At 46.1% G+C, this 15,353-nt stretch overlaps 1 pseudogene; it reads right to left on the bottom strand.

Annotated features, from left to right (window-relative positions):
• LOC130679397 (putative protein SNX29P2) overlaps positions 1-15,069 on the bottom strand; it is a 75,743-nt pseudogene extending 60,674 nt beyond the window's left edge.
• Positions 15,070-15,353: the final 284 nt, after the last annotated feature.

Raw genomic sequence — 15,353 nt, 5'->3', positions numbered from 1 at the left:
CAAGAACAATAGTCCATCATCCGGTTCACAATGTCAACATCTTCCTGAGCAGTTGGTGGGCCCCCATCACTGACGGCTTCCTAAAACTGGCCCTGGGAAGATGAGCAGGGTGCCCACATAAAGAGGTGTCAGCACCAAGGCCTCACTCAGCCGGTGGTGCTGTGTGACAGTGTGCTGTGCAGTGCGACGGCCCACTCCACAGTGACATTCACCATACAGGCTACACTCGCACGCACCCTTGTGGGCGAGCTGGGCTCATCCACATCCCCACCACCACTCCCCACCCCAAACCTCGCTGCCCCTGTGACCTTCTCTAGCTAAAGAAAACAGTAAGGAACCACACAAAGCATACTCAATCCCATGGAATGGGACAGAAATGCTTACCCATCCAAAGGCAGGTTTCAAGCAAGCTAAGCCCTGATCCCCAGGCCCTATGCTGCAGAGAGTGCCAAGACTGTCACAGCTACGGGTTCTGTGACCTCCCTTCTCCTAAGAAGGAAAAACAATGGTCACCATTTGCGGTCATCTTGTACATGAATGACCACGTTCAACAAATCACTGGAGAGAAAAAAAAATAGGATTGGGCCTCCTGGGTGACTCACTCACAAGAGCATCTAACAACACCCAGGTTCAGCAGGAAGAGAAGCCAGATCCTCTGTCATCTCTAATCTCAACCAGCTTCCCTGCTCCCACTCCTACCTGCACAGGTAACCCAGACACTCCTGAGGCTCTTGGAGCCAAAGCTCATATGGGAGGAAAAGAGTAAGCAGGAAACACCCACCTGCAGGGCCTAGGAGCCCACTGCGCTGACCGGAAAGAGGACATCAATGTCGCCATGGGGCACCTGCAGCAGAGCCCAGGTGTGTATCTCGGAGAGGCAGGTGGGCCCATCCAGTGGCCTAAGATGAAAGAAGACAGCTGTGTGACAGGGGGGACAGCCCCTGAGGGCTCAGATCACCACGAGCATCTGCCGGCCTCCCACAAGTTGCCTCTTGGGAACTAACCAGGCCGTGACAGAGCTGAAAACAGAAGGAGACATGGGCCGGGAATAGAAGTGTAGTGTCAGGATTAAAGATGGCGGCGTGAGAGGTGAGACAGAGGCTTCTCCTAAAACCGCATATAATACGAAAACATAATTAATACAACTGATCCTGACAAAGCAACAGGAAAGGACTGCGCCAGCATGCACACACCTGGAGAAAACAGCAGACATCACAGAACAGGGTGACGTACCAAAGCTGAGGCCCGGCGGGACCCGAGCCCCTCCCCAACCCCAGCTCACGGCCGGAGGAAGAGAAACGGAGCAGGGAGGGAGTGGAAGGCCTGGGACTGCTGAATTCCTAGCTGCGGAGATCTGCGCTGGGAGCACAAACCTACATTTCATGGTGCTTTCATGAGACTCTCGTAACTAGGGAATTGGAAAACTAAGACAGGCAGAATTCCTGGAGAGACTGAGATTCCAGCCGCTTGTGGAAAGCAGGGATCCATATCTAGCTGCTCTGGGACCAAAGAAAGGTGGGCAGTCTGAGAGACTTCCTAACAAGGAAGCCCTAAGAGGAAGGCTGCTAAAGGGGCAAGGATTGCACAGAGCTTACTGCTCAGGAGAAAGGACAGGTAGACAAAATTGTCCAGGTGCACTCTGGCCAGAAGGCTGGGAGCTTTCACAATTTCCACGTACTCCAGCTCCCTGGCTGGCTACACAGCTCCAAGGACGCCCTCTGTGATAGGCAGCCTACTGAGCCTTTCTCCCGGCCAGCCCCATCTGGGTCGCAAACCGGCAAACCCTACCCTGGCGTTAGGCCAGCCAGAGGGAAGCTCTATCTACAGCAACTACAAATGCAAAGCATAGAGACTTACACCTGGGTGGTCGGCCCACTGGTTCAGGCAGTGGGGACAGGCACAGCAGCCATGAAGAAGGAAACAGCTCTTTCCTCCCTCCAGGCACCAATACCGCTCCCCTGCAACCACTGACATGGCTTCAGGGGCTGAGCAGCTCCAGAGAGTAGAGCTTCTGGACACTAGAGGGCGCCATATACAAATAAGAAACGCCAAAGGAACCTGGTTCAGAGTAAAATTAATATAACCCCTGAGAAAGAGAACACAGACCTCATAAATCTTCCTGAAAGGGAGTTCAAAATAAAAAACGTTAACATGCTAATGGAGGTACGGAAAGATATTCAAGAACTCAGGAATTAATTCTGGTCGGATATCCAATCTTTGAAGAGCACAATGAAAGGTATTAAAAGCAGATTGGATACGGTGGAGGAGACAATAAATGAAAAAGAAACTAGAGAAGAGAATACAAAAAATCTGAGGCACAGAGAGAAAAAAGAATCTCTAAGAATGAAAGAACATTGAGAGAACTGTGTGACCAAAACAAATGGACCAATATTTGCATGATAGGGGTACCAAAAGAAGAAGAGAGAAAGGGATAGAAAGTGTCTTTGAGGAGGTAGTTGCTGAAAACTTCCCCAATCTGGGGAAGGAGATAGTCTCTCAGGACATGGGGATCCACAGATCTCCCAACACAAGGGACCCAAGGAAGACAACACAAAGACACATAGTAATTAAAATGGCAAACATCAAGGATAAGGACAGACTATTAAAAGCAGCCAGAGAGAGAAATAAGATCACATACAAAGGAAAGCCCAACAGGCTAACATCAGACTTCTCAGCAGAAACCTTACAGGCAAGAAAGGAGTGGCATGATGCATTTAATGCAATGAAGCAGAAGGGTCTGGAACCAAGATTACTTTATCCAGCAAGATTATCATTTAAATTTGAAAGGCGGGATTAAACAATTTCCAGATAAGCATCATCTGTGGTTCAGACCACAAAGGTATGAAACTTGTTGGAGAGAATTTACCTCCAACAATCTCTACAGTCTATTTTGGAGGGCCTGCTATAGATGGAAGTGTTCCTAAGGTTTAATAGCTGTCACCAGATTAAGAGCAAAATGTAACAGTGATGGTTAATTTTATGTGTCAAGTTGGCCAGGCCACAGTACCCAGGTATTTGATTAAAAGTTATTCTAGATATTTCTGTGAAGGTATTTTTTAGATGGGATTAACATTTTAAATCAGTAGATTGTGAGTAAAGCAGATCACCCTCCATATTTTGGGTGGGCTTCACCCAAGCAGTTGAAGGTCTCGATAGAAAAAGCCCGAGATCCCTCAGAGGAGAAGAAACCCTGCCATCGGACTGCTCTTGGACTCAAACTACAACTCCTCCCTAGGCTCCAGCCTGCCAGCCTAACCTGCAGATTTTGATTTGTCAAGCTTCAACAATCACATGAGCCAATTCCTTAAAATAAGTATCTCTAGATAGAGAGAAGTAGGGAGGGAGGGAGGCAGGTACATACATGTATACAGCAGTTCCATGCTTTTCCAGAGGGATCATTCCAAGATTCCCACTGGATGCCTAAAACAGCAGAGAATGGAACACTATCCAAGCCATATTTTTTTCCTAGACATATATGGCTATGACAAAGTTTAATTTATAAATCAGGCACGGTAAAAAAATCACTAATTTTAGTAATAAAATAGCAAAGTTATAACAATGTAGTATAATAAAATTTGACTGTGGTCTCTCCTTTTCTCAAAACATCTTATTGTACTGTACTCACTGTTCTGATGATAATGTGAGATAATAAGATGCCTATGTGATGAAATGAAGTGACATAGGCACTATGACGTAGTGTTAGGCTACTACTGACCTGAAAAAACGTCAAGAAGACGATCATCTTCTTCGGGACTGTCAATGACTGTGGGTAACTGAAACCATGTATAAGGGGACGTACTGCACCTGTGCAGACATACACACATATCCTACTGGATCTGTTTCCCTGAGAACCTGACTAACACAGCAGGTGACAAGACCTGGATCTCAGGTATAAAACATTCATACCCCATGAGCTCAAGCAATGCTTTGGGACACTGCCCTAACAAACACTTCAGGAGTAGGAAAAAAACTTGTGCATGAAACGACTCATTTCCAAATGGCTGAAAATAAAAAAGCAAAAATCAAAACAAAAAAGCCAACAATTTAAACACTCAACAACGGGGGAACCTTTAGGAAATCATGACATACTGAACTGACTGAATGTCAACTAATCGATATTCACAATTATGTAAAATCATGGAAAATATTTGACAGTATAAGCTTTGGAGCACAACATAATTTACCCTTAATCCCAGCTTTTGGAATTGCTCTAACCAATCTGAGCTCTCTACAGAATCCTGTCCTTTCATCCATCAAGTGGAAGTGACTCCCACTAACCTCCCAGGGCAGCTCTAATAATTACGATAAAGTTAGCAAGTAGCTTGCCACGCCTGGCATATCACGGATGATCAATAATGTAGGTATCCATGTGAATGAGGACATAAGTAAAAATGAAAAACAAAAGCAGGCATAGTCTCATGAGAAGGAAAAAAAATCATACTAAAACATGAAGATGAAAAGCTGAGGGCTGGAGACATGCTGTCCCCCTTGACGAGACCAGGGGGTCTCAGCATCTTCACTTCACACTCTGGAAGTCGGCCATGATTAGGGTGGCACTGTTCACTGTAAAGCCTATATGAAGAGGTAACTAGCTTATCTGGCATGAAGATAAAACCAAGCACAGGAAATCTCACAAGAGCAGCATAACAGCAGCTGACCTGTGTCACCTTCCTCAACATACCAGGCCCAGTGCCAAAGGCCCCAGACACAGGAAGTAGCCCGTCAACTTGACAACTCCACAAAGCAGGTGCTGTTTCCCTCCCAGGTCTCTGATGAGGCCTGAAGCTCAGCAGGTGGAGTAACTTAGCCCACTTTGGCCAGCCTAAGCCACGTAGCAAGTAAATGAGAACCCAGCTTGTCTTGATTCCAAGATCCAAGCTCTTAACTATCCTTTCCTGCTTTGTGCCTTCCTGTGCATCCAGCCCCTCCCGCAGGTATAAACCTACTGCATGCCCAGTGCTAAAGCAGCAGGCACAGTGAATGAGCGCGGTTCACACCCTTATAGATAAACAGAGAAGTTACCAGCCCACAACTATTCTCTAGTATAACCCTGCCTTTCTCCTGAGCTCCCCTGGGTAGTGGAAAGTTAGAGATGTGAGGAAAACCCAAACAACGGAAACAAACGATGTATGTATAAAGCAAGAATTTCAAGGCATGCTTCTTGACACCAACTTTGGGGGAAGTGCCTTCAAATACACTACCCTTCCCCAGATCAGGAGAAGAGCAAGTGCACACTCCTTCCTCCTAAATGGAGATCTGAAAAATGAATGGTGCCCTAAGCACAAAAAAACTTGCGGCCTTATTTCACCCAATAGTGCAGAAAGAGAGAGCAATGAGTTAATGAATGTACCACCCCCTCTGCTAAAAGTGCCAGTGCAACGTACTCCTCAGGGGACTCCGAGTGGCCCGCACACTTCCTGCCCGACATGTGCCTGTACACATCGTCCTCGTTTTCGTCCACGTCCTCGTCATCGACGCTTTTCACATCGAGCTTCTGGTACCCAAACTCCCCGTTCAGAGACACAGAATCAATTTTCCATGAGTTGCTGCTCTGACTTCCGTTGGAATTTGGCCCAAAGGGGCTTTCAAAGGCTGACATGACATTGACCGAGGAGCGGTCAGAGTTCTCCTCCGAGCTCTCCCCTGCCCCAGGAATCTTTGAAAACCTCCCCAGAGTTCTGCTCATCTTCCTCGTCATCAGATGAGATGTTGGTCACCTTCTTTTTCTTCGTCCGCTCCTTTTTACATCTGGCATCTGGCAAAAGAAAGGATAAGACATAAGAAAAAGTAGGCAAGATAAAGACAGGATCAAACCATTTTTGTCTCTAGATTGTGGAAAGTCCTCTGTTATTCTACTGAAAAAATTAATTTAAGGTAAATTCATATTTTTTTGTAATCTTTGAGGTGGAACAAAATGGATGTTCTGATTTACACAAATACGATTTAAATAAAATACATTAAAATTGTTCCTTCTAAGCAATACTTCTAAAACTTTGATTCAAAGGATGCTACCATTACAGAAATGATTTTCATTGTTCACTTTGAAAATACTCTCATGGCTGGCAGATGAGACCAAGAAAACCAGTTTGAGGGTGGAAATCAATTGTTCAATGGCTACAATTCCTCCTATTTCTACCCAATGCCCCTGACAATGGGACCTTCCTGCTCCTCCCTCACAGATGCTGTCTATTTCTCTACCCCCTTGAATGTGAGCTGGCTTAGTGTTCTGCTTTTACCAACAGAACGTGGCAGACATAATGCAGCGTGACAGTTCTACAGCCTAGGCATCGAGACGTGTTGTGCCCTCTTGGAATGCTACCCTGCAACTACCATGGAAGGAAGCTAGCCTAGTTTATTGAGGATGAGAGGCCATATACAGCCACCCCAGCCAACAGTGAACACTAATTCCAGAGACTTGAGTGGGGCCATCACAGACCTTCCAGCTTGGCCACCAGCTCAATGCAGCCCCAGAAGGGAGCCAAGTGAAACCAACAGAAGAACCATCCTGCCAACTCATTAAAAAATATTGAATTGCAGTTGTTTTAAGCCACTACCTTCTGGAGCTCTTTGTTACACAGCAAAGGCTAACTAAAACTGAAATCAAGATTGCTGTGGTAACCAGAACTTAGATGAGCCAGTTTATTCACCCATGTTAATCATCAAATATGGGTGTGAGATACTGTGAGCTGATTCAAAAGACTCCATTCCATCTAAACCAAGGTGTGATGTGGTGATGCTCCCCAAGTATCACACCCTGAGGCAATGTTCCCAAACAAAGCAGAGTCCCCAGAATGGATGGAAAGAACACATCTTTGGGTATACAAGTTTCAGGGTTTCTGCCATGCAAAGTCCACAACAGTCCTCAGTCTTAGGTCGTTCTCATGGGGTCTCTGCTGGAGAAGAAGGCAAGACAGATAAAGCCAGTATATACCAAACACTGCATGAGATTCTGCATTTTCACCATCAATAATTCCAGAGAGATGACCATGATTACTGCCTTGCTCAAGGGACTTGAGAATACTAGGACTAAGAACTTAACCCCAAATTTCCAATTTTGCTGCAAGAACATTCTGGGTGTCTCCGAAGGCTCATGGGTATTATAAACTTCTCTCAAAATTAATCTTAGTGGAATCAACTTTCTCTTGCCTCCTGGTGGCCTAGAGTCAAAGCTGCTCAACTGCTCCCTTCCCTGTAGCCTCCATTGAAATGTCATCCCTTAACAGCATGCATTTCCCATAGCTCCCTACGTTTGGCTTCCATCCCATTTGCCAGAAGGATAACAAATTATTTGTATAATTTGTCATTAAATGTCTACCCCCACCCATCCCAAAGGAAACTGTAGGCTAAATGCTAGTAATTGTCTTACTCAGCATGCAATAAATGAACAACAGAAGAATGGATGGGAATAAATGAAGAGCAGCCTCACCTGGCTTCATGTGACTACCCCACCCCGACCTTTACTTTGTTCATTTGAGCTGTTTGCTCTCCTACCTTATCATCACCACATTTCTGGAAGGCTCTCAGGTCCCTTCCAAACAAATTAAAGGCAAGACGAATAAACACAAACATGACCTGGACAGACAGGTGCATCAGATTTCATTCCCCTCGGCACTTTCAGATGCGAGTCGTGCCCACCTCGCCCCAGTCTGTCATCTTTTCACCCAACCCCCTCTGCTCTGCCTCACACACCCCTTCTCACTTACCGGCAGTCACATGCTTGGACACAACAGGCAGAGGGTCGGTCTCCTGCTCAGGTCTGATGAGGCTAGAGACTGCAGAGGAGGCCGTGATCTCCCTAAAAAGGCTGCTCACTCCTTGCGTGGATTCCTTCAGCAAGGAGGTCACATTCTGCGTTGACTCTTTCAGGAGGTCTGAGACAGTAGGAGCAAACTTACTCTGACCATTTAAGTCCTTGTTGTCAATGTTAATCGCAAAGAGTATAGAGTTCAAACCTGCCAGGAAAAGAGGAAAGTCTGGAGTGTCTGCTGTTGAAAACCCAGTTGTGACCCCAACACGATAAACAAGCTGCAGTTGGTACAGTACACGCTGATCTTAAATGTTAATAAAGACCTCCTGCAAAATCGGGGTCAGAAGACACCAGCCACCACAGATGTTGAATCTTTCCAAATTCTCTCCCTTTCTGTCAGGAAGACAAATGCAAATAAGTCAACCAAGGGGAGGATAAGTCGTAAGTTTGGGAGTCAGACTGCCTGGGGTGAATCCCAGCACTGCCACTTACTAGCTATGAGGCCTTGGTCAAGCCATTCATAACCTCCCTGAGCTTTCGTTTCCTTACCTGTGAAATGGAGACAACGATATCTCTTTCACAGGGTAACTATTAAGGATCATCACCCACAAAAAACACTCGGCTCAGAGGCAATCAAAAACTGTGTGCCAATATCATTATTACTATCATTATTATTACTTTACATAAAAACTTGAACTGGTATCCCATAGCCCACAGAAGGAATCATGGTCACCCCCTGACTTTTCCTCTTCAGTGGACAAAACTAACATAACTTTCAATGTTTGGGACTTGGCAAAAACTTTCAGGAGAACAAAAAAAGAGGAGGCAACAAAGGATTTGGAAAAAAGAAGCAGGTTACCCACTTGTGTCGGGTTCATCCTTTGATAAGGCAATTTAACAATTCACCAGCTGACATCAGTCCAGGGTCTCCACATTGGCAAATTACGTACATGACTCCATATCACACGGCCCCATTACAGGGACTGCTATGCTACCGGATCCCCACCTTCCCCGTGCACAGGAGGAAAGTAAAGGTAACAAAGGTGATGGGTCTGCACCAGCCAGTAAGGGATAGAGCCAGGCTTCAAAGGCAGGTCTCCCACCTCCAATTCCCCAGATCTTTATATTACACTTGCAAAGCCACAGCCCAAACCCCCTCGATCCCATGCTCTCCCTGCCAGACTATCAATTCTAGAGAAATGGACTCAATGCTCAGTACGCTAAAGGAAGGACAGTGGCAAGTGACTCATGAAGTTGGTCAGGGATGGGGAAAACCACAGCATCCCTTGGAGTTATAAATTCACTCCCAGGCAGCCTCTGCTCACCAAGCCTCACAGGGCCCATCACCCCTTGCCTTGGCCAGGCTTACCAGCTGCCATGGTAGGAAGCATGCTAGATCTTTCTTCATCCATCACAAAAGACCAGTCTTCCTAAAAAGTGCTGCAAATTGAAAGAGAAAGGGAAAAAGCTCTGAATAGTGGTTCTCTGCATCCATTAGCCAGACAATCCCATTAGATGGCTCCCTGGAAAATGCATGCCTGGTCATCCCAGAGTGGGTATATGAGGTGGCTGCTGGACTGAAGCTTCCTTTATAAACAAAGGGTTGAACACATATCCTACGACTTCCTCACTGGTCCCCTGAGATCTCTAGGGTCCCCCGAGCTTCAGAGTGCTGAAATAGGCATGAGATGTAAACATGATAGTTCTGAAGCAGCAAAGGAGAAGGGGACAAACAGAGGGGTGACTTGCACTCAAGCAGTGTCTCCATGAGATGGAAAGACCCCTCACTGGGCTAACACAAGGAGAGACAATTTCAGAACGAAATTAGAGTTCCATGGCTCCATCAGCCAGGGCACCAGTATGTAACATCTGCTTGGGCTGCAGACCCAAAAGTCCAAGTCATCCCTCACAAGGCCTGTGAAGCTAAAAAGAACCCCACAAATCCAAATGGCAGTGTGTATGTGTGAGGTGGGTGGGGGTGCTCAGAGAGGCCTACAGGGTCTGTCCAAGGTCATCTGGCAATAAATGGTACAGCCGGGGCTCAAAGCAGGTCTCCCAGTGCAATTCCCCAGCTCTCTTTCCAACCCCCTGCTAAGTAATATCAAGCAAATACCCTCAACCCCTGACTTCCTTCCCTGCCAGGCCCGAGAACTCTAAGTTAATGGAGTGAAAGCTCAGTTTCACTAAAGCACCGTCAGGGATGAGTGACCTGCAACTCAGCAGCAACTGGACACGTTAGCTGCTCTGGTGACTGAATACAACTAACAAAAAGAGAACAGAGATGCGTCACTTTCAATAGTCACCCAGCAGAATATCAGTGGAAGCCCAAACTACACTTTGCAACCATACCTCTGATTTCCAAAATTGTAATTCTTTAAAAATCTGAGCCAGTTTTCATGCATGTCAATTAATCTGGTTTTCCCACACTGAGTTGGGTAAGTAGCTAGTGATTCAGGTAAGATCAAGTGTGATCCTTAACAGCTGGATTCACTTCAATTGTTCATAGTTAAAGGCTGCCTTGAGAGTGAGTGTACAACTTTGAACTACTTGCAAATGATCTGCTGGGAAGAGCTTCAAGAAAATTTATTGTTAAGAAACGTGAGAATGTTCTCCATAACTAAAGCTGGTTAATGCTTACACACAGACATTCACAGCCTCCCGCCTCAGACCCCAAGCAGCACACAAGTACAGCCAGTGCCAGTCATCCTGGCCCCCATCCATCCCATTTCAGACCCACAATCTGGGCACACAACTGGACGAGGAGCCACAGGCAACATCCGCGGGAGAACTTCGAGGGTATTTGTAAGAGCCTTAGTGTGCCCTTCCAGAATGCCTAATGAGTGACTGGTATCATTCCTGGATGACCACAAGCAGCAGAAGAAACACAAGAGGAAACTTGAGCAGGAAACACACAGCAACATATGACATCACAGGAATGCACCATGGCACTAATGAAGCACCAGATTACTTAATTATATGAAATTTCAAAGTTGAGGATCTGGGCACTGCTGATGCGGAAGTTACTCAAGGGACCAGGACAGGGTCGAGTACTGTCCCTCTGGTGACACAAAATGACATGTCTTGTCCACCATTCTCAGAAGGAAAATAACAGAGACAGAGACAAAGACAGAGATATCATAAACATCATGAATACAGGAAAAAAGAGAATAGTCAGGCATTTCTGACGGGAATGTGGCCGGCCGCACTATGGTTGATGCATATTCAGTGCTTCAGCCACATCGCTGGGGGCAGCCATACTCCCCAAAGCTGAGCGTGCCTTTGGCCATGTGACTTGCTGCCAATTAAATGTGAGTGAAAGTGAAGTAACCCTGCAGGCAAAAGCTTAAAAAGTCAGCGCTTTGTTCAACCACATTCCCTATTCCTGCCTTGGCAATTGTGAAAGCATTTACAGAAACTGAGCCTCCAGTCAGCCTGGGTCCCTGAGATGAGAAACCCCTACACAGCCATGACAGACTTGCAGCAGGGAGAGGAAATGCATGTGGCTATCTCAGCCACTGGGAGTTTCGTGATGTTTGTTATGGCAGCGTGGCCTGCCCTATACTAAGTGACAGAGTGAACTTTTTGTTTATGAGCAAGAAAAAAAGAAAACATAATAGAATTCATTCTTCTGAAATGACAAATGACTTCTCTCCCCAACATAAAACTTCTATATTTTTTTCAGTCAGTTTGGGATGGAGTAACTTCAAAAATCCAGAAGTTGTAAAGAACCCAGCACACATGGAAAGACCAAATATGAAACCGAGTCCTAAATACCCCACATCTAAAGAGAAAGAAGCTCTGAATCTGAAAGAAGCCCAAACTAAAAGCTCACTGTGTCCTAAGACAGCCAACTTCTGCACACCTGTGGCTTTACCAGTAACAGCGTCAAGCATGCTCGCTACACACAGGAGCCATGCTGAACCCTTTACAGGCAGTTCCAGTTACCCTCCCAGCAAATGCCTCATAGCACAGCTGAACGACTGGGGCTCTTGAAGGGGAACCCACTTGCCCCACAGGGAGGGACTAGGATGCAAACCTAGGCAGGCTGACTGCAAGTTGCACGACTCTAACCCCTTGGCTACACGCCCTCCCAGCCCCACATCGGGTACCTGAGCCTGCCGCGGTCGGCCAGGAGCATGTGCAGGTAGCGCTCCAGCGATTGTTTGTTGAGGGCGCAGCACAGCCAGGCCCAGCCACGGCCCACGTCGGAGGTGATGTGGCGCAGGGAGCAGAAGCGCTGCAATTCGTGCTTGTTGAGGACCTCCTTCACGTAGAACCAGAACACCGGCTCTGCGGAGACAGTGGACAGGCTGTGGCTCACCAACAGAGACGGACAACGCACTGGGGTAATGGTCTCTGGGCAGTTTTGAGGATTTTTTTTTTCTTTAGTTTTGAGGATTTTAAGAGTTACTTCCTTAACACAGAAAAGGAAGACACCAGAGAGTATGCCAAACATAACAATGACCCCCCAATCTACCATCTAGGGATGACCACTGTCCCTAGAAAATGAAAATACATTGTCAAGTATTCCTTCCAGTCTTTTCTCCTGTACTTTTCTGTTTTATACAAAACTGACATCTGCAATAGGCTGAATCATGGCCCCCAAATATAATCACATCCTAATCCCTGGAACCTGTCAATGTTAACTTACATGGCAAAAGGGACTTTGTGGAGGTGATTAAATTGAGGGTCTTGAGAAAGGGAGGTTATGCTGGGTAGTCACTGTGGACCCACTGTAATCTCCAGTCTTTAAAAGAGGGAGGCAGAGGGGGATCTGAGGTATAAGAGGACAAGGCAACACGGCCGAGGAGGCCAAGAGGGGGATGATGGGGCCACAGCCAAGGAATCCCAGAAGCCACCAGAAGTCAGAGGAGGCAAGAAGAGATTCTGCTCTAGGGCTTCCAGAAAGAAGCAGCCCTGCCATCATTGTCGTAACTTTAGCCTAGCGTGACTGACTGTGGACTTCTGCCCTCCCTAACTGTGAGAAAATTAGTTCACGTGGCTTTAGGCCTCGAAGCGTGTGGTTTGTTAGACAGTCATCAGAATTTCATATGCCATCATAGTGAGTGTGTGTGTGTGATGTACATATATATATATATATATATACACATACATATATATATAGTTTTGTATCCTGGTTTATTTCTTATCTAGATCATAAACATTTTTCCTGTAATATTCAAAGACCTTTGAAAACATGATTTTTGATGGTTTTCCAGTTAAATATAATTTATTTCTCTACTGCTGGGAACATGATATATTGCCAGTTTTCACTATATACTGCTTTGAACATCTGTATATAACTAATTGTTCTCATTCCTAGCTCCCCAGGAGAGACTGCCATAGATCTGAGAATAGGAAGAGACTTAAGGCTTTAGGGAAAGCTAAGTAAGTTTGTCTTTATCCACAGAACAGTCATTCTATCTTCTCACATCCCACCTGTTGATTCACACACATTTCTTAGTCATAATTCTTGTGCATATCTAATTTTGTGATCAATTTTCTTTACTTAACATTGGCTCATCAACACTTTTTCATGCTATTTTTCATGTTATTTTTCATAATAATAACACCAAAAGCAACAGCCACTACTATTTATTGAGCATTAACTACATACCAGCCATTGCACTGAACACTTTACACCTGACCCCAGTTCTCACAACCCCCAAGGCTGTCTCCATCTCAAAGGCAAAGTCCGAGGCCTAGACAAGTGAAGTGACTCGTGCAGTGATGCACAGTCAGCAAGTGGCCCAGCAGAAGAGGCTGGAGACAGCTGACTGCAAACTGCTACCTCACGCTGCCCTCCCACACACAAGGGAAGGAAGGCTCTGCTTCCTTTGAAATTATCATGTTCACAACTGCTTACTACCCCAAGAGAGAATATGCTGAGTCTCTGCGGCCAGATGGGGACTCTAATCCAGGAGCTAAACAGGCTCATAGACCCCTCTGAAAATATGAAAAGATCTTTGGTCTTCCTTCCAGAAGGATACAAATACACACATCTCCACAAACCAAACACCAGCTCAACAAAAGCTCATGCTGATATTTCAGTTCAGTTATATCAGCAGAGACTGCATTCTTCCTAGGAGCCACGATCTGGGCAAGGGTGTGGGCTGCCAAGGAGGGACAAGAAGGACACGTCCCTAACAAGCATCCCATCTAGCAGACAGGATGACAGGTGGGGGAGGTCAGGCAAGGAATGACCCTGGGCAGGTCACTCAACCATGCTAAGCTTCAATTCCTCCTCCTTAAAATAAGCCCCCAAGTAAAGAAACACCTGGGTTTGGAGGTCCATGGAGAACAGGAGGTAAAATACTGAGCACAAGGCCCAGCCCATGACGACCAACCACCATGTGTTTAATAATTACTTTCTTATACGAGAGCATTTGTGTCATTTCCTCTTTTCCCATTTCTGTTAACAGCATCTAAATGTATATGCATATGAGCATACACACCTGCAGGTCAAGCCAACCTCTAGGATCATTTCAAATAAACATCTCAAGAGGGACTGGAAACAGCACCAACAGGGCAGTTTACACAGGACTGCCATCTCTGTCAGTCCCCAAATGACACACTAATCCCCTCCCCAAACCCATAAGATCAGCACACACCGTACAAGAGTGTTACTGCCTTGGTTCCACTGGAAGCCTCTCTCAGAAACCAGGGCAGGGGACCTGGGTTATTCAATACCTTGTTCTGAAACACATCAACCAGTGTGTAAATCCATTTGTAACTCCATCACAACCCAAATCAAGTGACTCCCACCTGCATCCTGCCTTTCCTGAGGACTGCAGTGACCTCCCTCTGACCTTGAACACACATGAAACACTTAGAGGTGTGTTTTCACCTTTCAATTTTGCAAGTTGCCTACTGCTACAGAATCCTTCTAAAGCTTGCCAGAGCGATGCTGACGATGATAAGGATGATCCCAGGGGGGCTCCGCTTCCACTGCCAGAATTAATGTGGCCAATTTAAAGTGCAGCTCACCTGCCACTTAACACTTGCAGTGTCCATACTTTAATTTGGAAATACATACCAATCTCTCACTGCTTTGAAACAAGAGGCTAATTCCAAAAGTGGGCAAGGGCTTCTTCTTCTCTGGACTCCTGAAAGGCATCTGCCAACAAGAACAAGATCCAGGAAGGGAGTGTTGAAGCGAGCTACCGGGAGTCACTTGTTAATAGAGGGCGACCGATAGACAGCACAGGGCCTTTGGTAAGGTTCCTAACAGGCTCAACTTTAATCGAGGTCAATAATGCAAGAATTCATACATTGGAGGCCAAAGAGGACAAAAACTCGGGCTCAAAGATCAGTTTCGGCATTGTGTGACCTTGGGTAACTTATTTTGCCCTTCATTTTCCTCATCTGTAAAATGCTGTCTGGTATAAAGGGAAAAACAGGAAAATAGAGCTTACATGGAAAGTGCTTAGTGCCAAGGACCCCAGTAGGCAAGCAGCATCCCGCCCGTCTTCGGGAACCAAAGGGGAACCATGCTCCTTGGGAAACTGCCTTCAGCACTATCAATCTCTCCTTCCCACGGGGATGGGCAGGCAGGCAACTCAGGCTGGGCAATGACCTGGCCACAGCAGGGTGTGCGCCATGCCTG

This window comes from Manis pentadactyla, chromosome 10, assembly GCF_030020395.1.
Source record: "Manis pentadactyla isolate mManPen7 chromosome 10, mManPen7.hap1, whole genome shotgun sequence".
Lineage (NCBI taxonomy): Eukaryota > Metazoa > Chordata > Mammalia > Pholidota > Manidae > Manis > Manis pentadactyla.
Note: the sequence above shows the minus strand (reverse complement) of the source record. Positions and strands in the feature narration are given on the sequence as shown.